This window comes from Diadema antillarum, unplaced genomic scaffold (assembly GCF_040938485.1).
Source record: "Diadema antillarum isolate AM-2024a unplaced genomic scaffold, OU_Dant_1.0 scf00000232, whole genome shotgun sequence".
NCBI lineage: Eukaryota > Metazoa > Echinodermata > Echinoidea > Diadematoida > Diadematidae > Diadema > Diadema antillarum.
The window spans coordinates 88,072-113,018 of NW_027271121.1; the positions used below are offsets into that span (position 1 = coordinate 88,072).

At 39.2% G+C, this 24,947-nt stretch overlaps 1 protein-coding gene across 1 annotated transcript in view; it reads left to right on the plus strand.

Moving 5' to 3' along the window:
• The first annotated feature begins 245 nt into the window (after window positions 1-245).
• Window positions 246-24,947, plus strand: part of LOC139724834 (kelch-like ECH-associated protein 1) — a 54,151-nt gene continuing 29,449 nt past the window's right edge. Inside the window, exon 1 of the mRNA XM_071635959.1 lies at window positions 246-268. The gene's annotated coding sequence lies outside the window, so the exon portion shown is untranslated. The remainder of the gene's footprint in view (window positions 269-24,947) is intronic.

A 24,947-nucleotide genomic window follows, 5' to 3' on the forward strand; every position in this document is an offset into this window, starting at 1 on the left:
GTGACACTAAAGAGACGTCATCATTTGATTCCCTGCCTGTTAGAAATGTCGCATTTGTTTGCCGCTCAAAACATTTTTGGCACATGTTTGGGCAAACCGTTTCAAGAGATTTTTATTCCACACTGCTATTCTTTTAGTGAGATAAAGAGCCATGTTTGAATACATCATTCTAATGACAACCCATCAAAAAGTTTTTTTCTCTTTCTCTGTTTCCAGATACTTTGACAAATCTCCGGGCGTTTCATGCTGCACTCAAAGCTGCTCAAAGGTAAGGGTAGCTTGATACCCAGTCAATTTATACCCAATGTATTTGACCCTCCCCCCCCCCCCCTCCAAAGAATAATAATAAATAAATAAATAAATAAAAAAATGAATAAATAAATAAATAAAAATAAGTAAATAAATAAATAAATACTCCCCAAATTTCTGTTGAACCAGAATTTTTTGTTGACATAAAACTTTCACAAATTTTGGCGAGGAGCCAAGATTCGTGAAAGTAGAATGCACACAAAGTTTTTGTCTATACAATGCATTGAATGCCAGATGCACCATCATGGTTGGCAATTTGTGAAAATGTCATGCCGCGAAAATGGCCGTTGGGTCCAATCTGTGAAAGTTTCATGCCTCGAATGCTTCTGGTTTTACGGTATCTTCAAACTTACCTTCAGGTTGCGGACCGCTCTTCAGCACCTCTGCCTGAACCATGATACATAGATTTAAATGTCATAGATTGATATCGTATATCATTGGTATGTGTGTATACAGATGAAAGCATAGGAAATCTTTCTGCATGAAGTCGGTCTGAGCATGTATAACTATTAGCCATGCTCATTCCTTGATCTTCTGATTTCATTGATACTTTTAAGGGTAAACCACACTGTACTCTCAGAATGTCACAGTGCCTGTAAACTACCAAAAAAATGTAATTTTTCATTCAAGCGCATCGTGAAGACTGTAAGTTTTGATCTTATCCAGGAATTTTAGAATGATTTGAGATTAATGCGGTGTGCTCCTCTAAGCCAAATCCTGCCAGCATCATTCGCTGGAGGCAAGTAGCTGCCAAAAATCGCAGACGAGATAGTGTTTTTGGGTGTTCTTGCCGTCGGCAACCGTACGTCATAACATCCCCTCTGCAGAATGCGCTCCCGCGACACGTCGCCATTGTCATCCTCGTAACGTCGGGGGTGCCTCGTCATTCGCACCGATTTAGCAAATTCTTCTCCGCTGTCTCTCTTCTTTCCTGGGACATGCTCCTTTCATCCTCAATCACCTCCCCCCCCCCCCCCTTCAAATCACCACAGTCGGGATTGAGGGTACAATGTAGAGATAGTCTTGTTCTTGCAGCCGCTCATCACATCTCACTACATCGCTGCATGCGGCATCGTACCATCGCAATGTTAACAGATCTTGCTCTTCAAAATTAGACGAGAGATGTCTGCAATCTGATATCTTACAAAATACATTCTTCATCTTGTAAGTGAGCAATGTGATCTGAAGAACATTTTCTAAAAATGTTAAATCTTTTGCAGTATTCCGGAAAAAAAAAATCGTAAATGTTCTGGAAATTGAGATGTTACACACTCAAATCTCATCATCATATTAAATATCCCAGACAAAGAAATACATTATGAAAACACATACATAGAAACTAAATTTCACTTTCGAGTGTGTGGCCTCCGATGGCATAGTAGTGCACAAGTGTAGCAGGGGTAGTTCAGTAGAGGTTGTCTGTGTTAGACTGGACTGGTACTGGGGATTAAAAAGTAGCAAACAGTCTTACTTCTCCAGACCAGCAACCAGGTGAGGGTGTTAATGTAACTTTGAGCTGAGTCAAGCCGCCTGGGCTGGGGGGCTCTCAAGCGAGCCCACGTGCGTTAGCCGCTTTTCTTGCTTAGTAACGGTGCGCAGGAAGCGTGGCAATTGCCAGCGGATACCGAATTGATGTCCTCACACGGCACGATCATTTCCCAGTCTCATTAGCGTGGCTTTCCTTCGGAGCCGCAGGAGTGCATAACGCTCGGCCCAGTGTTCCTTTCTTGCCTCGATGCAGAGCGTGTGCTGTGCCCCTCTCGAGAAGAATAGCCTGTTTGAGACCCCTCCTACCCCTTCCCTCCCCCTCCCTTCCCTTTACCTTCCCCCTCCCCCCCTCCCCCCCCCCCCATGGATTTCAACTCGCCCCTGACTTCTTGTGTCGTCATCCCGTGAATCTGCAAGTTTGACGTTGTTTTATCGCTGCAGTCATGTCGTGCGTGGCCTCCCCCGAGGGACCACGGTCATTCCGCAACGCAATTCACGGCCTGCATTTCAGAAATAATGAGGCAGCTGGTTTTCTTCTTTTTTTTCCCCTCTTCCCTCTTTCGCTCTGTGCGCTGCATGGCGACTTGGTCGTGTGTAAAGATGGCAGTGCGCGACTGTTGTCTCTCGCAGTCATACAGGTACACACCCACCAGGTGGGACACATTTGTCCCCTTTTCAAGGTCCTGCATTTTCGGGGGTCAGTCATCAGTCCCATGCATCTGTACACCTTAATTTGCGACCCCTTGCGTGACGCCGCCGGGGGAGAGGATATTTTGCCTACCTCAGCAGTTTTTGCTTCTCATCACTATCTCTCGCCCCCTTTTTCTTTCTCTCTCTCGTCGAGTCATAAACCTGGCACGGCTCGGGGTCTTTACGCTTCAACCCCCGAAGCTCTGCTTTCCGGGCATTTGCATGCGATAGGAGACCATCGGGCATTAGTGCTGACAGCTCATTTAAGATGAACGAAGCAAAAAAAAGAAATATGTGAAAGGAAAAAGAGCGGTGTTAAAAGGCTTGTTGCCTGTTTTAAACATTAAGCATTTGATATATGTTCTGGACAGTTACAACTCAAATTTAGAAAAACCTTCCTTCTTGTAGCTGATAGTAGTTACTGTAAAACACGATATATTCACGGCATGAAAATTTCGCAAATTTGAGCCAACGGCCTTTCTCACAGCATGAAATTTTCGCGACTTACCACTGGCATCCAATGCATATTGTGTAGACAAGAACTTTCGCGTGCCATTTAATTTTGCGAATGTTGCCGCTCGCAAAATTCGCAAAATTAAAATGCACGCGAACATTCCTCGGTTTACAGTACCTTGTATATAAATATCTTCAACAGTTTCAATAGATGAATCATAAAAATATTTTCTTTGAGATGTAGTTACCTCGTTGCTCACTTTTAATTTGACACACAGTGCATAGCACCTGTGTTGTTTAGACTATGGGTGTGTCAGTTTCGAGTATAATGAGTGTCATAAGGCAGTATATGCAGGACTCTTTGTAGGATTGGTGATAGGGTAAAGGTACGGTGTCCGGAAAGCGACTTGTAGGATCGGAGGCATTGTAGAGCTGGACTCTGAACAGTCTGGCAGATTCAGCTAATCATTTTCAAAAGGAATAGATCTTTGATTGACAGGCCATTGCTACATTTAGCATATGATCTCTATTTTTGAAAGAGATCTGTGAAATACATGCAAAAAGTCTTTGTATATATATGCTTTTCCCTGGGAATGAGATGGTTCTAGTATTTCCCCGTTCTTTAAAAATATATATTCATGTTTCACATTTGTGAGGACAAACTTACCTGCACGTAAAACGTGGTTTGTACCAAGATCCTTGATTCTCAGTCATTCACCTACAGAAGGTCGTAAAAAGAATATCTTTCACCACCACCACCACGATGGTGTCATTTTCATAACTTCAATATTTAGATATTATATTCTCTTTCATTTTTTTTTTTGAGGGGGGTGTGAATCAGGATATCCTTGTCATGTGTGATGATTCTATCCACATTATGTAACATAAAAGAAAGTCATGCATGCAGTCCGTCAGATCCTGTTACGTGTCCCCTCCCCCCCCCCCCCCCAAAAAAAAAAAAAAAAAATCAGAGGTTCTGCTGCATAAATGAAACATATCTTTTCTTTTCTCGATATTTCCCCGGAGGAAGTTACCAAAATGTCTGTGTGTTTTTATGTCATTTCTAGCCATCATAGTCATAAGAAAAATGTACCCCTGGAGAGATAGCTCTGACGACATTGCATTTTTCGTGGATACGGTGTAGACATGAGAAATGTGAAAAATTGGGAAAAATCAGGTGGGTGTCCAGGAAACCTTGCGGCCATTATGAAGTCACTTAGTCACCTGACATAGTGTTTTATGGGTACTGAAAATGTGCACTGGTTCTGTCATGTGATGGTGTTTTGCCCTGCGTAGTACCCTTTCCTTGCTTTTGTGTCAGAGTTTCTCAAAATAGACACATTCATGATTCTGTATCATCGTCGTAATGTTCCCGTCTCCTCTCCTATGAAAGAGAAAGTCATTTGCTTGGTCGTCATTCAAGAGAAGTCCCACGCATAAAGAATGATGTGATCATTAGGGCCAATTTGTAACGCTCACATGAACGTTTTGTTAGATTTTCCCCTCTAAAACCTTCATTTTCTTCCACACCTGATGAAAAGAAACTACTTTCATTTCCTTAACCTGTTGAGGACAAGCTGATTTTGCTACAACACGCATTCCCCATAGACGCTTGCCAGAGTATACTCGGGACTCGTCCTCAATGGGTTAGGGATGCATTTGCTAGAAATTTCATTGTTCATTCCCTAGCTCGGTAGAAGATAGTTTGCAGAAAGTGATAAACATTGTGTAACTCATGGAATTTTTCTTCTTCTTTTTTTAATTTCCTTGTTGGGTTGGATGGGGTGATAGACCATTGGGCAGAATACAGAATGCATGACATATGGAACTTTACACGCAAGAGTTTTCAGTGTTGCGTAGCGACTCCAAAGTCAATTCTATTTGTGGCCATTCACATATTATTGATATTCTCCATTGACCTAAAAATGCATTATTGACTTTTATCTATAGAGCTATCAGATTAGGGATACTAGAGAAAGGAGAAGACATTCTTGTCACATATTGCTACAAATATTTTAGTTTGACTAGGCCTTTGTATGCATTTATCAAAAGTAATGTCCTCATCTGTTCATTCACTGTGTAATTGAGGAGTTTGTTTTTGCATTTTTTTTTATTTGTATGTTTTTTTTTTATTCTCTAAATGACTTGTAAGTTGTGATTGCAAATGTGTAAACCTAGATTTGATTGGATTTGCCCAGTCCTTTCCCGCACAAGCCAAAGAAATTTGTTGAAAAGTGCTGATTAACCGCCCGTCTACACGTCGTAATTTCTCAAGGAAATGCACTCAATAACGTGTAATTTCCGTCGTCTGCTAGGTGCAGAGGGAGGGAGTCGAGAATTTTGCATTTTGCGTCCTCGTTGTTTTTCTCGTGCACACCGGCTGCGGTGCGGCTCTACAAAAATTTTAGATTTAGATTTCCTGCCCTTTCTGGGGTACTTTTATATCTTGTACACCCTTGGCAAGGGAATAATATTTTTTTTGTGCATGTATTGCTCTGTTTGCCGTTATTACGGTGACGTATAATATGTTATTTCCTTTGCAAAAGCAATGAAAGTCACCATTGTTCTTGTAGAATCCTTCTTGCTGCTGCTGCAATAGTGACAGTCTAGCATGATAATTGTCTCAAGGATAGTGGGAATGAGTTATGTGCTAACCCATTATTCGCTTCACACTGAAAAGTGTGACTCGTAGTTTGTGTCGGAGCTCAGTATAATTGTACCAGTATGCATTTCAGCACAGGGAGGTTGCGATTGGCAAAAGTATATGATTTTTTTTTTCGGGGGGAGGGGGGTCCCAGAATGAAAATTTTCATTACAAAATTGTAGTGCTTGGTCACTTTTTTTTCTTTTTTTTTAGATAGTGATGTATACTATCATTTTCAGTCATTTGTGATATTCCACTTACCAGTGCAAACTGTAAGCTCAGATCACAATGTATTAAAGAATCTTACAGTGCTATTAAGGCGCAAAAAGTGTCATTGAGACACAATTGGGATAAGAGGATTAGGTGATCTCTATTCATCTACCACTAGTTTTCAGACATCTGCGCTAATCAGCGAACAAAGCACATTAAGGCCGAAGGACTGCCATCATGTCTGGAGGTAGACCACACCTTAACAGGCACCTGTGGACCTGGGGTTCAAAGAGGTTTTGCCATTTCCATTAATTGCGACAATAACTGCAACTTTAGCATGAATTTGGGTATGACCCCAGCTTTATTGGTTGTTGCCTAGCTGTTGCCATAGTAGCAGTAATCATTAACAATTTCAATCATTGTAGATGTTGTCTCTGATTACAGGCTAGTACCTCTCTGAACCATGTGACGAAAGGAGTCTACTGTATAAGTTTTTGACCACTGGCTTTATTTGTGCATCCTCCTTTAGCACTGTGGAATCACATTCATTTATATCCATGATGTCTGAGAGGTGGACTGAAGCATTCCACATAATTATAGAACCTTCAGCTCTGCTAATAATCTTTTTTATTCCCACCAGCTGATAGGAATCTGCAGCAATAAATATCTTGCAGAGGAAATTCTTTTATGAAGACCTTTTCCTACCTCATGTTTTATTGATATTTATCACATTTGCATTTTTCCTAAAAACTTTCAATGAAATAAATCAATAACGTAGAACAATAACAAACAAATACACTAAACTGTCCCACTGAAAAATGCTATAGAACTTTTATGAGACATTTCTGTAGGCTTCAATATGTAATGTCCCCACCTTCAATAAAGAAAAAGAAAATGATAATGATTGATGATATTCAATTTTTTTCTCTGCTTGTCAAACAAGTAGTTAATCTTTGCTGAAAAATATCTGATCTCAACAAGTTTTCTCTACAATGAAAATAAAACAGTTACAAAAGTTTCTTTTCCTGGCACACCAAGTCCAGTGATACTTATTTTTATTTTATTGCTTGCAGAAAAAAAAAAATCATATCACTTTGTGGATGTGAACAGCCCTTTGATTGGTACAATAGAATGTTTTTAGAATGATGTATTTGAAGAATCAACATCAGCACATACATGCACCGTGTTTGAAAAACCCTGACTTTTTTTCCCCCCCTGAGTTGGAGCTGTTTGAAGTTGAGTCAGATCATTTGGATGCTTAACCTGTTACGAAATTAGATTATGTAACAGTCACACGGCCCCCTACTCCTCCCTTAGACCCTTACCCATTGACACTACTGTCAGAATGTTGCTTCCCCTCCCCCTCCTCGAAAATCCCGAGCCATTACGATTTGTTGTGCCGGGGTGCACATAGTCTGTGATTTGGTGGTGACCTGTCACATTTTTTGCCATCCAAGTAAACTCCTTGGCATTGGGTTGCCGATTAATTAATCGAATCAGGTAGTAGACAGACTCGATAATGCTTGCACGCTAATGTAACATGAAGAAGGGAGTGAGAAGTTAGTTGGAGGGGAGGTTTTTTGCGGAATGGGAGGGGGGGAGCGAGAGGGGGGAGTATTGGGCAAAGACCTGCAGGTGTGGCTACGTGGCTTATGAACGGGACGTGAATGTCTCCGCCAACTCTGCAAAATGCCAAGGTGCTGTTGCGTAGCAGCCACGCTCATTCTACGCAACATTAGTCGAGATGTTCGTCAGATACCTGTACCTTGGCAAGGTACCACTGTCTGGGGAAACTACACTCTGCCATTTGCATGATTTTTGCCGAAGGGTTTGAGGTCTACTTTTATTTTTTGTATCTTTTTTTCCCTCCTTTCTATTGCTGCTTCAGTGTAGTATGAAATTGACTCTGGAAATGGAATGAAAACAGCAGGTTATGGGTTTTATTAGCTGCATTCACACGAACAAGATATAGCGGGATAATGATCTCTATCCTAATGTTGAGATTTTTTTTTTCACCCATTCAGATGAAGTATCTTGCTAAGTGCTGATCACAATAATTTGTCAACCAAACTGCACATGCCAAAAATCTACCGAAATGGTGACCCTGAATTGCCCTTATTTGTGTTCATGCGGTGATCAATCATGCATGTTTTGAATGAATGGATAAGAGATCTCAAGATTTTTCACTCCTGTGTTCACACACTCGCAGAAGTGCAAATTATCGCGCTATTTCTTGAATTATGACGATAATTCCAAAATAATCTGAAGATTTGCTTGCATGTGAATCGCAATGCAGACCTTACTATTTTGTTGGATTTTTGTGTTCACATGGCCAAAAATCTTGAGATTTGGATTGAGATGCATATCTCGAGATTTGTATCCTATTAATTTGCGTCCGTGTGAATCCCACTGTTGTAACCAGAACAGAGATTGAGATAGGAAGAAAGAAGGAGTAAAAGGAAGATACAGAGGAGGAGAATGGGAAAAAGATTATTGTAGGAGTTGTGCTGTTTGATTTGATAGGAAAAACCCACACATACATACCCTCAAACACAAACTTATTGTTTTATTTCATCCAGCCTGCATGATGCAGTCTATGCATTATATACTTGAGGCTTTTTTTTTCCAATTTGAATTTTCAACTTGAATTTCAATTTCAATTTTAATTGCAATGTTCACAACAGAAAATAAATCAGACATTCCATATCCATAATTACACAGAAATCAATTGAGTGATTCAGGGCAATCAGTGAATATGCGGTATATCAAGAGGAAACAATGTGTGAAATATTTCATATAAAAGCAACAAAAACAATAAATCTCCCCTTCTCAAATAGTTCCCTCAACATCTTCCACATACATACACACATACACACATACACACGGTCACACACAAGAAGATGAAGACAAAGGGATTTTCTTTTTGCACTTTCAAGTGAGACAACTAAAAAATTTTTCTTTAATCTCTCTATCTTTTAACCACTCGTCATATCTTCTGCGCTACTAGCCCAAACATAGTCAATATTTGTCAAAAGTTGCGTGTGGACAGAGGGGTTAAAAAAAAAGATGGGATTGTGTCCCAATTTTGCGCTCCCTTTTGAAAGTCACTCGTGCGATGATGTGAGCTTGAACCCACTAGAATAATGCCTGATTAAATGTTGAACTTTACTTTATTTGTCATTTTTTTCTTGTTTTACTGCAACTGCCTCTTTTTCTGTGTATTCATCTCCTACAGAGCTGCCAAGTCTCCCTTATTCTACAGGAGTCTCCCTGAAAATCACAAAATCTGTTCATGTCTGAATAAGTGAATATTAAAATCTCCCCGATTTTGGAATTATTTTCGCCCATTGAAAGGCATGTAACACACAGATATCTCCCTAAATGCTGTGTGGAATCTCCCTGATTTGGATGTGGGAATGTTGGCAGACCCGCTCCTATTTTTGCTTTTTTTTTCTTTCCTTTCTATCTCCTCTTCATTCATTTTTCTTTCATCTTCCTTCAGCTTCTCTTTTATTTCTTGTGGTGTTTATGCTGATCCCATGCACTCATAGACATGCTGTTGCATTATGGTGCCGTTGAAAGCTGTGCTATAGGAGTTTGTCAGAGTATAAATCACATTAAAAAGAAGAAAAATAAAGATTGTGTTTCATGTTTCTTGTGTTCTACACGTTTCATATATTTCTTGTATTCTATATGTTTCACATGTTTTTTGTATTCTATGTGATTCATATGTTTCATATGCTTCATTTGTGCCATCTTACATGACTCATTATTTATTTACTCCTACTTAAAGGGCCCCATCCACAAGCTGTGTGTCCTAGGGGTCCCAGACCTCTCATTCAAAGTATTGTAGTACTGTTTCACTTTACTATGTCATCATTTTGTATATATTTGATTGGTTTCAATAAAATAAATGTAACTTGAACTTGAAGAAGTGCTCTCTGACAAATGTTAGTCCTAATTGTCTGGTCACTTTCTTACCCACATTATACAGTGTTGCTGCCAGTAAAGGGGGAATATGTTTCAGCCTTCTGGATTAACCCTTAACAAACCACTATTTTAAAATGTCAGTTATACTGCATGTGAACTGATCACTGGTGGTAGGAGTAGGGTTAATCAGTATGAAAGGGGAAGCAGGCTATATGGTTAGAGAAGAAGGAGAAAATAGAAAAATGGTTCATCAAGCCCGAGTCCCTTTCAACGAGTCGAGGAAAAGACCGAAGAGTTGTGCGTATGGTACGTAGTATCAGGTGATTTATGGGAGCTGTATCGGATTAGTACCCATTCATAACAGCTTGCGAAAGGTGATACCAGTGTCAAAGGCATGAGAGGATTATACGTACACAATGGGTGTGCCATCCATGATTTACTCACATCTATTTTCAGCCCGGCTAACGGCTTGCTCTGAGGAAATCTTCATCATAAATTTTCAGATACCCCAGAGGACATGCCTAATTTGGTCCATGAAAAGAATAGAAAATATTAGTGGAAGTAAGATATGAATGAGAAGGCGTGAACCCTTTTATGGCAGGCTTATTTGTTAGTGACAATTTTTTTGTGTGTGTTGACTAGTACTGATTTATGGAGGTGATGCACCATTACAACTACAGGAAACAATTCAATTTGCTTGCCTTGGATATTGTCGTATTAGCAGGCCAGAGAAAAAAACATGTTGTAGTAATAGTGTATTGTCAGCTTGTTGATGGTTACTCCCACCTGCAAATACTGTAAGAATTTAAAACTCAGAAGATGCGTGGCAGTAGTTGTGCTTGCCTCAAAGTTATGGTATGCCATCCCAGCATGAAGCAAGTTGTTACAAATGATGTGAACAGTCTGCGCGTTCAGAGTTTTATGTGAGAAGTGAAAACCAGAGGGAACAAGTTCATGCTGACCCCTGAACAATTTTTTAGGAGCAGATACCAAACTTCTCTAAGTTTGACATTTAATACTTCATTATGATGATGATGGTGATGATAATGGTAAATGATGATTATCTAATGATAATGATAATAATAAATGATAATTATTTGATGATAATGGTAAATGATAATTATTTGATGATAATGATAATGGTAAATGATAATTATACTTGTAATGATTATGATGATCTCAATGATGATGATGATGATGATGATGATAATGATGATGAAGATAACAATGGCTTCTTAATATGAATTGCACATTCCAGCAAATGTCAATGCTCATGGCAATGTTGAACCGTGGATAAAACAGTAATTTGAAACAAATTGATTTGAGCATATTATATGCATATTTTGGTGAATCAAAGAGATATGTCTTCAGAGTGTATCTAAATGTGTCCATGGGGGAGACTTGCCCCCATTCAGACACGAGCCAGTTTATACCAAAACTCGATGAAGAAACGATGCATAAAGAATCATCGTATAGCCTACAGACCGTTCAGACGTTAATTTCGACCATTCCGGAAAAACGTCCTATACACAATGTGCAGTTTCTCACTGCGCATGTTATTATGGTCATGAGTGACAAATACAAGGTCACCTTTCGTGCTCGCTCCCATTAAGCCCCGCCCAGTTATACCATTCTTTGGTGGCCAGACATTCAGACGCACAATGGACACGATGGAATGCTGATTCGTTATCAAGTTGTAGTTCAAAGCATGCTCTGACCGTCGTTTCGCTATAAGTCATCTTGTAATACATCATTTTGTCAGTCAGCATTCAGAGGAATAAATTCATCGTATAGCTATACCATTTTGGTATAGCTATACCGTTCCAGTATAATTTTTTTTTTTTTTTGCGTTTGAACACCTTTATGCTGTCATGAAATCAGAAGGACATTCAAAAGCTTTGATGCATCTTTGATTGTGTTTATCAACTTTCCGTCATTTGAAACATGTTTCAGTATCCACTATCAAAACATGTTTGCAAATGCCTTTCGGATCGCATTTATCAAGTTGTTATCAACTCCGTCATGAGTCGATTGGGAGGCCTTGTTATTGCGCAGCTCCACTGCGCAGTTTGACCTGAGGAGTGGAGATGTGTAGTTGGCAGTAGTTACCGTGGGCAGGTCTGAACTTTAACGCATTTCAAAATTACTTTGTGTAAAACTTATCAACTCTAGAGAAATACATTTCTGACTCAAACACATTTGCAATTGCACTGTTTTGAGCATTTCAGAAGTGTGCTTCAAACCCCCATAATCAAAACAGCTTTGCATTTATCAACTGCCCAAAACTCCCTGTAAGGTACTTGGAAACCTTAATTCTCTGCATCAGGAGCCTGTTGTATAAAATGTTTAACTTGAGAAATTCTCTGGTTAGAACTGAAAACTCGGGTTTATACGATGCTGCCATTGGCTTTAACACAGGAAAAAATCTGTTAAATATCAACCTGAGTTTTCCTCAGGTAAAAAGTGTGATGCAATAGACCCCAGAAGTGAGTTGATATTAATGCACTCTATGATGCATCCCTTTCAAGTGTACCATAAGGTTGTAATTACAAAATTGACACAGATGGCAAAATGTTTCAATTCATATGTTGCTTGGTCTGTAAATATGTATCATCTAATTCAACGAATATGAATGAGTCATTCTCAGATGGCACCAAATAACTGGAAATCATATTTTGTCGATCTTACAGGGACCTTCTGGAAATCATATTTTGTCGATCTTACAGGGGCCTTCATCTGCTTTTGATTTTGGAGGAGAAGAATATAAGATGTCCCACGTCTAAGAAAATTGTTTATCGACGATGATAAAGTGGCAGATCTGATGTAACAAATTGATTTGTAATGGTTTTCACAATTTTGTGGTTGATGAATAATCCCCAAGCATCCATGGAAAATTGCACAGTCAGCCATTTAATGAATGTAGTTGAAAAACAATTTCACTTAATGTTCTGTACCAAAACTTTATGAGGTTGTCGGGAGAGCTGTGTATAAAGCTGTCCAGGTGTTCGTTGTCCGTTAACCTCAACCTTGACTTTCTAGAATGACTATGTGTTCTCATGGGGGGGGGGGGGCAAGTGATCTCAACTTCTATTTAAATGACTATTAAAGCCTCCTCACTGTTATGCAATCCCAGCACAGCTAGATTTGACTAGTCACGTAAGTCTGTGCCTGCTTTGAAGTTCAATGATACGCATACAGGATGTCAATGGGCTGTGATTAATTAGGGCGGCAGGAAGTTCATTTTAAAGCCACCATAGATGAACAATTTGACTGTGGCTGATGGTTTTGGCCCCGCGTGTAGTTCAGAGTTCATTTGAGGCAAAGAACCATTCACAAAGTTCATTATCTTTTTTTCTGTTTCGTTCTTTTGTGCTTTCAAGCAATGACTGCAGAATAGCTAGAAAAAAAAAATCTGTAGTCCTGGCAATATCAAGAAAATATATTGCAGTAATAAAATTCCTTTCTTCCAATCTGTGTACATTGTGTGAAAGTTGCCTTAAAAAGTTTTTGGTTTTTTTTTTCAATTGTGTCTTTTTTAGTTCTTGTCACTATGGAAGACTCACAGCAAACTTTCAAACCCAATTAATCAGACCTGCATTTTTTTTTTTGGTTTTGTTTTTTTTTTTGGTTTTGTTTTGTTTTTTAATGCAAATATTATTTTTCCTGATGTTTAGATGAGCAATTGTGCTTGCAACTTCTCATTACATTTTGATGTTCTTTTGGTGTATGAGGTCATGCTTTATGTTCTTTAACTGCACTTATCTATGTTGTGTTTTTTCATCATTTTTCTTTAAAATCAGATGTAGATGCATTCTTATGGCTGTGCATTGAAACACACAAAATATGGTCTTCCTTATTGCTCAGTGGTTAAAATGACAGACTCTTGATTGTAAGGTCCCTGGTTCAAATCCTTTAGCAGCAGTAGGTTTGACCTCGGATGAGGCAAGGTACTTTATCCTCATTGCCTATTCCTTAAAAAGGAATTTTGAATAGAGCCTTTAATCCAGTGGTAGCTTGCTCATTAAGATTTAAGTGCTTCCTTTATAGCCACGTAAAGAAATAAGTTCCAAACAAAAGCACACACATGTCATATGATGAGTCATTGTTGTGAAATAGATAGATCCAGTTTTGTATGGGACTCTGAACTTTAACAACTTTTTTGTACCAGTACATTCCCAAGAAGTACTGTACAGTACAGGAAGAGAGAGAGAGAGAGAGAGAAATGACACATTAATGACTAAACATTCAACAGTACAGTTATTGAGACATGTTGCAGATGTTGTATAGTCTTTGAAATCTATGATGTTATAGTGTCTAACCATTTCCGTACGTGTTGAAGAGACCATCTCGAGTTTCCTCAAAATGCTGGATTATCTAGATTTTTTGGTGTACATGTATTTCTGTTTGAGTGAGTGAGCAGAATTTTAAGGGGAGATTTACCCAAAACATATAGGTTGCCTCAGTAAATGCTGAAATAGAAGAGAACACATTTAAAGGCAAAGTCCGACAACCTTTGCTGCCGATCACATAGTCTTAACCAACCCCAGCATGACTATGAATATGTTGGACTAATTGGCTTGGGGAGAAAAAAACCCAGAAGATTCATGTAATGTCAGTGTGACATTGTGAGATGTGCATTCACATGTATCTTTGATTTTGTATTAATATCTGCAATATATGCATATATTCCTATTAGACTAAGGATAAAATTCTCCCAAATGAATATGATCATCATTTCACTCCCAAAGAGTGAAGAACAACAATATTGTCAAAAATGGAGGGGAAAAAAAAAGGACAAATGCAGGCAAACAGACAGCAAACTACTTTATTTAAGTATTTGGAAGAGTGACAAAACTTTCAGGTTGGTCATTTGATTTTTTTCAATATTTTCTATTTGAGCAAAGTAGGAAAAAATGAAGGCAAAGGTGAGAGTAAACAGTGGGCACAACTTGTATGCTAGGCAGCCTCCATTATTTGACAGCAGTGCAGATCTTGTATTTATCCTTTTCCTTTCTTCTTTTTTTGTTTATTCGGCTGGCCGTTTGTTCTTCTGTCAAAATCATGCGTCTGGAACGTGTCCACTTTGGAATGTGTCAGCGCTTCGGAACGTGCCGGCTTTGGAACGTGTCCGCTTCGGCCTTTTGCCTTTTTTTTTTTTTTTTTGGGGGGGGGGGGGGGGTGCCGACCTTCTGTTTGTTTAATATAGTGCTAAAAGGGGTCCTTCTGCACTATATTCTTGTCTTTGTCGGAACCTCACCAGCACTTTCAGAAAGGGGGTTGCCAATTTTGCTGACTCATGGTTCACATAAGACGCGCAAAACAGCACAGGGTGCAAAGGACTCGGGAATAATGTGTAGTCTGCACGTAAGGAGACACGCAAGTGAAATAGACAAATTTTGATATCATCTCTATGAGTGAAGTCACCAGAAATAAGTATTTAGTTGGTCATTTGATCAGTGGAACTTGAAATCGACCATTGTTTGGCGATGCGTAGATTAATACTTGCCGTCGTTATTCGGTCGAGACTTCTGCAAACAGTGCGTGAGAGGGGTCTGCAAGTAGAGACTATCCATTCACACATTTGAGGTCACAAGCAGGATCTTTCTGACGGTAGGTGCTGTCCCCATTTTCTTTCTTTATCCGTCTTTCTGAGTGTGCCTGGGCATCTAATCGGAGAGGACTTCCTTGTAACCATTGATCATTCTCTACACAATACCCTATGCATCCTTCCTCTGGAGAATGTTTTATTTTCGGCTTAGCACTTCAACTAGAACTTGTGCCAAGAGGCTGAGCTGGTCATGTTTGAGGATTAAAAAAGTAGACAAGACTAATATTGTTTGTTAGGATACCACTATTTCCCACTTGACAAGAGAAATGGAAGGGGGAGGAGGGGGTGAGATGGATAGCGACGAAGTTCTCTTGACCAGTTAGCAGAGCTAGGCATTAGCAGTAGCCCGATGGCCCCCGGCCGCTAAAACTTGATGTCGGGCCACCAAATTTCCAAAAAGGTTATCTTTTGATGGCCCGATCAAGCACTAAGGATCCAATAAGGATTGCTATGTTTCCGATTATTTCAGGGTACAGTACTACATTCTTCTTCAGGCCACCAAAATTTTCAGATTTAAAGATTTTAAAGGCCACCACTGAAAAAAAAAGTTAGTGTCACGCCCTGCATTAGACCCATTCACACACACTGGAAATTAATAGATTTTGAAAATTATTTTTTGCAACACGATGTGAAACCTGTGAATATTTTCTTGGGGACACACACAAAAAATATGATTAACTGTCAAAATATGCATTGCAATGCATTGCGATGCAAAAATCTGTCCGGCTTGGATTTTTTTTTTTTTTTGTCTAATCTCCAGCAGTTATTTGCCCAGTGCTGTGTGTTTGAATGGCACATGAAAAAAATCATAGGTTTTTTTTTTCTTTTTTTAAAAAAAAAATCCCATTGTGCAACACCCCTAATTGAGTCCACAAGCTCACGTGCCAAGGATCACGCACCAGCCATTGTCTAGGCATGCACAGTTTGGAGATCCACATGGCTTCATTTGTAGCCCAGTACAGGGGCGGATCCAGGAATTCTGTAGTTTGTTAAGCGGGGCAACTAATATTTCTGGCGCCACTTCCGGGTTTCATTTTTTTCTTTTTATTTCTTTTGTTTTTAACAAAAAATAAAGGGGGGTGTGCACCGGTTGCACCCCCCTCTGGATCCACCACTCCAGTAAATTTTGTTATTCCTTTTTTTTTGGGGGGGGGGGGAGGAAAGGGGAGGGGATGAGGTGCATGTATGAATGGTGGCGTTAAAAAAAAAAAAAATGATCTTCCCATCTCAATGCAAAAACCACTAAATCCAATGTGAGAATGCGGCCGTAATGAGGTAATCAAGTTATTGTTAATTCTTATCATAGCTATTATCAACATATCTGCTTGTCATGATTTCCATGGCATTTTTAGACAGTGGTTGTGAAGTACCTTGAGGTATCAAAGTTGCATTGAAGCAAAATTCTACTCTGAATTACATATTAACATTTAACATAAAAACTTGACCCCCCCCCCCCAAAAAAAAAAAAAAAAAAAAAAGAGGGAGAACAAAAATACCCCCATGTGCACAAATTATGTTTAATGTTTTGGGTCACATGACAGCCAAACTCTCCCCTGGATAAATCATCTTTAATCCTTCTTATGCTATTGTACACTGCAGTACCATCATTTGTAGCCTAAGAATGTAAGATAGGATAGGGCTTACAACCTCTTCAATTTCTCAAGGGGCTTGTAATATGCTGGCTTAAAGTCAATACAAAGGCTAAATCTGTACCACCCAACCAGCAGCCTACCAATTGCTTGGGTTTTTTTTTTGGTGTGTGTGTGTGTTTCTTTGTTTGTCATGTGACAGCCGGTGATGTGAAAAAGAAAAATGCTTACTCATATCGTCGGCTCGGAAGAAGGCATTGATGCACTTGACTGTGGACGGAGTGTGTGCCTGTCCATTTTCCGAGGGACCACATGATGTTGTAAACTGGTAGTACACCAGTGCTCTATGCAAATAATGTGGAACCATCTTAAAAGGACACTGCTCATATTATAAAACGCTATTTAAATAGCGCCCTTCAGCACCACGCAAACGTCCCTTCTATAAATCTTCGTGGCTACCCATCGAAAGTTAGCCTTTGTCCCTTGTGATTGCTATTATCATTCCCAGGTCGATCGGCAATAGCTATAAAGAGAAAGAAAAAAAACTCCACATTCCCCCCCCCCCATGACTTGCAATTTTTTTCCAAGGTTTGCCATGCTTTCCTGAACTCTGCACACCATAAAGGACAAGGCCATGCAGAAATGATTTTAATATCATAGTTTATGCACGCAAGCTATATTATCATGGCTGTATGTTTACTCATTACCGTCTATCAATTTTGGAAAGCGTGAATGGACTTCAAACTGTGCATTTATCCAATACGATTCAGTGCATTTGCTTACCAACTGAATTACATGTATATCAACATATTTTGGGGTCCAGCTGGATCCATCTCCTTAACCCATTGAGGACGAGTCCCGAGTATACTCGGGCAAGTGTCTATTGGAAATGCGGGTTGTAGCAAAATCAGTCCATCCTCAATGGGTTTAAGGACAAGTCCACCTTCATAGGCATGTGGATTGAGTGACTGCAGCAATAGTAGTAGAACACAGCAGTGAGAGTTTGAGGAAAATCTGACAGTCGGTTCAAAAGTTACGAATTTTTTAAGTTTCTGCTCAGTCAAGGCTGGATGAGAAGATTACTACAGCTTGTGATGTCACATGTGTATAACGATATAAAGAAAATTCAACATATTTTCAATTTTCTCGCATAATAAAAGAATGTTTGATCTGCCTCTTTCAGAAGGCAGGAAGAATGACACTGCCGTTAACATACATCAGTGACAAGTCGAGGAAATGTGCACTTTTTTCAAAAAACACAATTTTGTGAAATTCTCTTCATAATTTCCTTGTATCGTTCTACGCATGTGACATCATATACGAGACATCATAGAACTATTTTGATGCACTAAAGCTGGGTTTTTGTTCCATCTACAAATGGTAAAATATGCCTTCAACTTCAATAATGTTTCATTCTAATAAACTTTAACATAAAGTCCGGTTTCTGTCTTACAGTAATTGTTATTGCTAGCATACCTTTACTCTTGTTACGAGATATACTTATCAGTATAGGATTGCGAAATGCATGCATAACTTTGCTTTGCTGTATCTTTATTTCTTTGTGATTTTTCTCCCCAAAATTGAGGCACGCCAGTGACACGTCATTCATTTTTCCACTTGTTTGCCGACAGTGAATGCATGGTGGAATTTTAGTTCTGGATGATTTGAGTTTTGCCATGTCTGGCACACGAGACACCATACTTCATTTATCAGGTCATCACAGGGTACAAACGAGAACATACTAGCCTAGTATCCCCTTCTTGGTATAACTATGGTGCAACAGGGAATGGTGGAAATTTGGTACAGAAAACTCTTATTTTCTAACAGAAAAAAATTCTTATGGGTTTTTACTGTTTGTTTTGTTTTGTTTTTCATTCCTAGCCTGTTCTCTCTCTTTTTTTGGAACAGATACTGACAAGGCCTATACACACTTGCTGTAATGAACAATGTCCTCCTGCTCAGATGCAAGCCAGTTTATACCAAAACTTGATAAAGAAACGATGTGTACAGAATCATGGTATAGCCGACAGACCATTCAGATGCTAATTTCAGTTTGCAAAGAACATGATTGTCATGTCAACCATGTTGGAGCATGGTGAGAAAATTCTACTAAAACAGATCAAAATGGCCCCACATAATCCACCAAATCTCCTCTCTTCATCAGTATAACTGGAACTAACATGACAAGAAAGATAAGTCTGGAAAGAAGGACATCATCGTTTTTAGGAGTGTTAGTCTTTTTAAAGAGAATACTTCACTCAAAGTTTATGGTTTCTTTTGCAATTGTGCCTAGCACTGATTTAATGGTAAGATTTTTTTCTAAGGATTCAATACTCACCAGAGAATCACCCCAATTAGTCATCCAATTCATTCCTCAAGAAGATCCAATAGTCTGGACCACAAAATTTCATCAGAACAGAGCAATGTCTTCTCACGCTACTAAATGAGCAGTCCGCGGGTAAAAGAATTAGCCGAACAAATGAGGAAATCTGGAAGCTGGGGCCACAACAGACATCAATAGAGGCTCAAACTCATTGCTCTAAGCCCTTATTATTGACTTTCCCCCAAATCCATTTAGCCTAAACTCCTCCTCCTACTGATAAACAACTGGCTCCTTGATTCAAATGCTAATGGGTAATCTATATAATTACACAACCATGCATCTAGCTGTGAAGATAGGGGTAAGAAAGCAAAGGGAGAACAGAAAACTAGGGGGGGGGGGGGCTGATGAGATTGTAGGCTGTTTACTCCGTTTATTAACAGCATGGCTTCACTCATTACACTCCCACCATAGTTCATGAATGAAGGAGGGGGGGGGGGGGAAGGAGTGGACAAAGGAGTGGACAATGGATCCCAACATTTCTAACTGGACACAGCTACAAGTTGTGGTCAGGGGAGTGATATTGCGGACCTGTCAATCAGGCCAGGTGACAAGAGTGCAGTAATCTGATAGGCAGGTTCAATAGTGCTAGTCTGATCCCCAGCCCATTGATGAACTCTTTAGTAGGACACAAACATGCTTGCACTGTTGTCTTGTCTATACCATTACCAAGGAGGTTACCTCTTTGTCTTTATACCAGGTGAGATGGGAAAGAAAAATACCTTTCCCACCCACCTTCAGACTCTCTCGTTCAAAAGTAGAGGAATATTAAGATAATATTTTGGCACCATCCGCCTACCCATTAGTCTTTTTATATTTGACAGAAGCCTTGACCTATGAAATTTTCTGATAAGTATATTTTAGGACATGACCTACACTTGTTGTATGAGTATTCCTTAGATCTAGGTTTATGGTATAAGAGAAACATAATGAATTAATACTTTAAGCTTTCATTACCTTGGAAACTACAAGGTTTTCATAATTACCCAAAGCAAAAAACAAAAACAAAAACAGTATTATTGAAACATGAATTATTTTACGCGATGTTTTCAATCTTAACAGAAACTGTACATTATGATAATCAATTCGTGGCATTAATCATATTTTGGAGAAATGGCACTTGTGTGTAAATAGGGCACAAAACATGTGTGAAGTGAAGAGAATTTTTACAGGGCACAGATTCATCTAACATAGATTTCTTTCTAATAAACAGGTCTGGGTGTAGACTAGATGTAATAGCTTGAATCCAGGAGGAAATGGAATGAATTGGACTAGATAGGGCCAGGGATTACAGGCCAAAAGGCAGCAAAAGCCTGTCATTAGCACATATTCTTTGGAATAATATGCCTAATTTGTTGTTCACACAGTTCATTGTTACATGACAAGAACATACCATGGGTACAAGAGCTTTTATGGCAACCTAAGCTTGAAGCATTGTATGCGAAATGATGATAACATTTTCACTGCAGGCTATTAATATTCGTTTTGGTGTTCCTCGTATTTCCAACAGAATCTCATTCATGTCTCTTTGTTCCTTTGCCATAAATCTTCAGAGCTCATACATCAGTGTAGACATTCATCCTCTGCATCATAAATTAGCAAGGCAAAACAGATGTATGTAGCAATTAGACTGCGCTTTTTGAAATCATCACAGTCAGATGACTAAGCCATTTAGTTGACATCTCTGAATCTTCATTTGAAAAGAAACTCTAGATCAAAGGTTTCATTTGCAAGTGTTGATGTGACCAAAGCTCATTCCTTCACAATTACTGACAAATCCCGCTCATACCTCTAAGTGACTGCATTTGGAATAAGACATCAAATAACATGGAATTAACATCTTTCATCTGATTTCAGGTAAGTACTGAGCAAAAGTGACAGTCACTGCTTTTGAATAATTACAGATGATGAATACAGGGGTTGGTGAGGAGGTGAAAAGGCTACACAGAGCATCAGCTATTTGCGGTATGAATCAAAATGTGACTTAAGCATTCAAAGAGCACAACAGAATTTGCCTTTTCCAGCACTGCTCCTTGGTATAATTTTGCTCAAACTTCAGCTTCAAATACAAAGTAGCACAAGATGACAGCTCGTTCTACCAAGTATGTCATCTAATGCAATTTCAGTCATCACCTGACATTCACGTGATGAATCAGAATATTCGATCTGAAGACGGCATGTGGAAGTTGCTTAAGATATTCACAGAAAATTAGATAAAATAAAAATCTGAGCATATTATCTATTTCTGACAGGTGAAATTACATGACAGCTTGAGCTGGGATTTCTATGGCAGCTGTTGACAGACAGCAAAAGTGACATATCCTTTTAGATATCTGGTGGAAAATCTTTGTGTGCTTGGAAAAGTGGAACAGTTCCTAGAAAACGAAAACTACCTTGTTTTACTATATCTCTCAATCTTCCATATATACTTTTCCCTTATCAATGGGCACTCTTTTATCTTTCTATCTTTCCATCCATTCTGCTTTCCATTTCAATTCCTCTCGGTCAACTATCATGGCTCAAATTTCATTTACTCTACAAATAATCTTGTCCAGAAAACTCTGCCAAGTTGAATTTAAATCAGCCTTTCTTTTTCCACAGAGTGGCTACAGGAGAGGGGCTTTTTATATGAGTAGAATTTCATCGTTCACGCTGTGACGGGGAAATGACATGGATGGCGTAACAAAAACGTCCATAATCCCGTAGTGGAAAAAACAAATTATTTAAGTCAACAGACACGGTGACAAATGCACAATGCATTATGTGTGCTGGAGACAGGTCTAGAACACCCCCTTCAAACAAGTTTATTCAATGGTGAGAAAGAGAGAGAGAGAGAGTGGAGGAAAGAGAGGGAAAAAAAAGTTTGGGAGACAAAACTCTTGTCTCGATTTGCCCTCCAAAAGACACCAAACATTGAGCTTCAATATTTTGGCAGTGGTCGCCTCTCCATGGGGAACGGGGAAAAACGCGGGCAAACAGACCGCAGGTTTCCGTCAATATTTGCCCCCTCTGTGGGTTGTTGGGGCTAATTGTTGTTGAAGTTGACTTTTAAACTTTTATCACAAGTTTTTCTTTTCATTTTTCCTTCCTCCTCCTCCTCCTCCTCCTCTGGTCCTATGGAAACACACAATTTATATATCTGTTCGAGTGTCTGGATCAGGGAAATTTTATGAGTATTTTTGACAAGAGTTTACATCCTGTATTTTTTCGACGTGCCTGAACGGTCGAGTATGGTTTATTGTGGGCTGCTCTGAGAAGTGGACAGAGAATCTTGGGAGGACCAATCTCAATTTCCGAAAGTTGTAAACTACACAGAAATACCTGCTTCCTGCTGTGCTGACTTAATGATTACAACATCTTTTCTGGTTCATCTTTTTTTAAAACTTTGTATGTGTTTGACATATGTCGGGTGCAGGAGAGTACTCCAACTTTCATAGATTTGAGTTCAGATTTAATATCAGTTCAAATCTATATTTAAGTTAAAAGCCAAATCTACATTTAAATTCAAGTTCAAACTTTGCATTCATAAGCAAATCTAACTCTGAATTTAGATTTGAATTTGAAACAGAATATAGATTTGAAGTAAATCTTTATATCTATGTACATGATCTCTGAAGTCCAATGCCATAGTATTTGTGAACACAATATGGCAAATTCGAAATCAAGACATTTGTAAGTACACCTAGTGACCTTATTTCTGGACCTACATGCAAATCTTGATGACAAAATGGGGATATTATTAAGTGGGAGATGCCGAGGATTGCTATAGCTGTAAATAATCTGCATCAGCCCCCAAGTATGAGTCATTCCACAGATTGGGGGGACCATGTGACCTATTTATTCTGCCAACTTCATGCCAGTCCTGCCTGTTATCTTTATTTCAAGCCTTAGATAACTGCACATACTTGGCTGCTTGCAAACACAGCTATCAGCCCTCCATGTATGAAATTACATACTTAGGTTTGACCTCGGATGAGGCAAGGTACTTTATCCTCATTGCCTATTCCTTAAAAAGGAATTTTGAATAGAGCCTTTAATCCAGTGGTAGCTTGCTCATTAAGATTTAAGTGCTTCCTTTATAGCCACGTAAAGAAATAAGTTCCAAACAAAAGCACACACATGTCATATGATGAGTCATTGTTGTGAAATAGATAGATCCAGTTTTGTATGGGACTCTGAACTTTAACAACTTTTTTGTACCAGTACATTCCCAAGAAGTACTGTACAGTACAGGAAGAGAGAGAGAGAGAGAGAGAAATGACACATTAATGACTAAACATTCAACAGTACAGTTATTGAGACATGTTGCAGATGTTGTATAGTCTTTGAAATCTATGATGTTATAGTGTCTAACCATTTCCGTACGTGTTGAAGAGACCATCTCGAGTTTCCTCAAAATGCTGGATTATCTAGATTTTTTGGTGTACATGTATTTCTGTTTGAGTGAGTGAGCAGAATTTTAAGGGGAGATTTACCCAAAACATATAGGTTGCCTCAGTAAATGCTGAAATAGAAGAGAACACATTTAAAGGCAAAGTCCGACAACCTTTGCTGCCGATCACATAGTCTTAACCAACCCCAGCATGACTATGAATATGTTGGACTAATTGGCTTGGGGAGAAAAAAACCCAGAAGATTCATGTAATGTCAGTGTGACATTGTGAGATGTGCATTCACATGTATCTTTGATTTTGTATTAATATCTGCAATATATGCATATATTCCTATTAGACTAAGGATAAAATTCTCCCAAATGAATATGATCATCATTTCACTCCCAAAGAGTGAAGAACAACAATATTGTCAAAAATGGAGGGGAAAAAAAAAGGACAAATGCAGGCAAACAGACAGCAAACTACTTTATTTAAGTATTTGGAAGAGTGACAAAACTTTCAGGTTGGTCATTTGATTTTTTTCAATATTTTCTATTTGAGCAAAGTAGGAAAAAATGAAGGCAAAGGTGAGAGTAAACAGTGGGCACAACTTGTATGCTAGGCAGCCTCCATTATTTGACAGCAGTGCAGATCTTGTATTTATCCTTTTCCTTTCTTCTTTTTTTGTTTATTCGGCTGGCCGTTTGTTCTTCTGTCAAAATCATGCGTCTGGAACGTGTCCACTTTGGAATGTGTCAGCGCTTCGGAACGTGCCGGCTTTGGAACGTGTCCGCTTCGGCCTTTTGCCTTTTTTTTTTTTTTTTTTGGGGGGGGGGGGGGGGGGGGTGCCGACCTTCTGTTTGTTTAATATAGTGCTAAAAGGGGTCCTTCTGCACTATATTCTTGTCTTTGTCGGAACCTCACCAGCACTTTCAGAAAGGGGGTTGCCAATTTTGCTGACTCATGGTTCACATAAGACGCGCAAAACAGCACAGGGTGCAAAGGACTCGGGAATAATGTGTAGTCTGCACGTAAGGAGACACGCAAGTGAAATAGACAAATTTTGATATCATCTCTATGAGTGAAGTCACCAGAAATAAGTATTTAGTTGGTCATTTGATCAGTGGAACTTGAAATCGACCATTGTTTGGCGATGCGTAGATTAATACTTGCCGTCGTTATTCGGTCGAGACTTCTGCAAACAGTGCGTGAGAGGGGTCTGCAAGTAGAGACTATCCATTCACACATTTGAGGTCACAAGCAGGATCTTTCT